We start from the raw sequence: 1,913 nt of genomic DNA on the forward strand, positions 1-1,913 counted from the left end.
CGTTGATTATTATTCATATTAAAATTAATTATAAATGTATTTGATGCTTTATTCGTATCATTTTTTATCGTAATTTATTAAAAAATAGTGAAATGTTTACCTTACATTTGCTCCTGATTTGGGCGTAGAACATAAATCAAGGTTGATCTGGTTCTGGCCAATAGTTTGGTGAAGTATTGCTGCAACTATCGGTGAACAAAAAAGAATATTGGTTATGTTAAATATTTTTCCTCAGAACCGACAATTCATAAATCGCTTTATGGGTTTGAGTTTAAAATAAGCGTCATATAATTCAAGATGATTCCGTCAAGTATGCGAGCAGTTATATGCAAGTGCAGATGCCAACTATCTCACTTAGTACTAATTATTTATATACTTGTTAAAAAGTCAAGTTATAAAACGTTGAAGTTCTGATTTTCTCAAAACCTCGATGGATTTCTAGAATTCATATCATTCACTCAAAAATGTTTTGGATTTATTCAAATTTGAATGAAGCATTTTAACGCAACAAATTCATTACCTATACGTAGTGAAGTAAATAAAACATATCCACTTATATACATTACTGAGGGTTACTAATGAAAAATGATACGAACTAATTACTCACCTATAAATAACAATACCCGCGCGAAGAGATGCATGTTTTTCAAATATGTCAGTTCCAGTCTCTTGCAACTACACCGAAAAACTTTATATATATAATTATTCCAGGGTATAAATTTTGAAAACGTAAAACTTTGTCAAAGCGACAATTGTTACGTTGCATTCATCAGAGTGTATCTATACTCATTTATTACGTGTACAAAAGCGATGAATCTTCCTTGCGAATGCAGATACGTAATTGCAAAGTACGTTCTATGTTCATTAGTAATGTATGAGATCACTTTCTCGTGTGTAGACGATCACCTGCAACAGTTTACTAAGGTTTGAAATTTTGATCTTACTAATGTAATTCAATGATTGAGATCGAATCTTCCAAACTAAATTTTTTTTTAGTAATATCCATCATAAGATCCCAAACACATTTTGTGGGCTTCATAGTTTATTTAGAATACTATCCACAAATTATGTATTGAAAATGAAAAGATCAAATAACTAAAAAAGAGAAAAATGCTGATATATATAGGAAACGAGGGCGAGAAAACGTAAAACAAAATATTTTATCCACAATTTCCCTAAAACTACATTCCGAAAAAAGCTGGAACTATGGAACGACTGCCGTAAATGGGTCTAGGTATAGTTTAGTACCACAAGTACCTCTGGTGGGCGTGGCGTAATAATTTTTGCATACGCCATTCATGAGACCGCCCTAACTACGTCATCAAAAATTTACGTCAGTACTGCGCCACAATCACGCCATATAGCTTGCCGAAGCCAGATATCTCTCTCGCATTGATGTGATTGTGACGTCGCAGTGACCTTTTTTTGTATGACGTAGTGTAGTGGGGCAGGAATGAAATATGCAAAAATAGCACCGCCACTATTGACTATTCCAGGTTCCGAGAATTGCTGAAAATTTGTCGGTTCTTATTCAGATGATCCATCAGGTTGTTGCAATGAATTGCTCATCCAGTATTCCAATTGATCTGGATGAGTAGTCGCCTCAGAATGATCGTCTGAAATAGGTTTATCGTATCCACAGGTCGCGGCTAGTATAGCTGGTTGTATTTGTTTATAAATGATATTGTTTTCGTAAATGCTTGGATTATTTTGAAACTCTAGGAAAACTTGCGTTATGCACATTTGGTTTTTCATTGTTCTTAGGAGTAGAAGCAGTCTTGCGGTTTCGCTGTCTAAATCAAAATTCATATATTTTCTAGTATGTTTACATATAGGTTTGATGCTGAATCAAATTTGGGAAGTATATCTTGCGGGTTTACCAAACCCAGGATTGTTCACGTTGGGTATAGAAT

This window comes from Styela clava, chromosome 1 (genome assembly GCF_964204865.1).
Source record: "Styela clava chromosome 1, kaStyClav1.hap1.2, whole genome shotgun sequence".
NCBI classification, from domain to species: Eukaryota; Metazoa; Chordata; class Ascidiacea; order Stolidobranchia; family Styelidae; genus Styela; species Styela clava.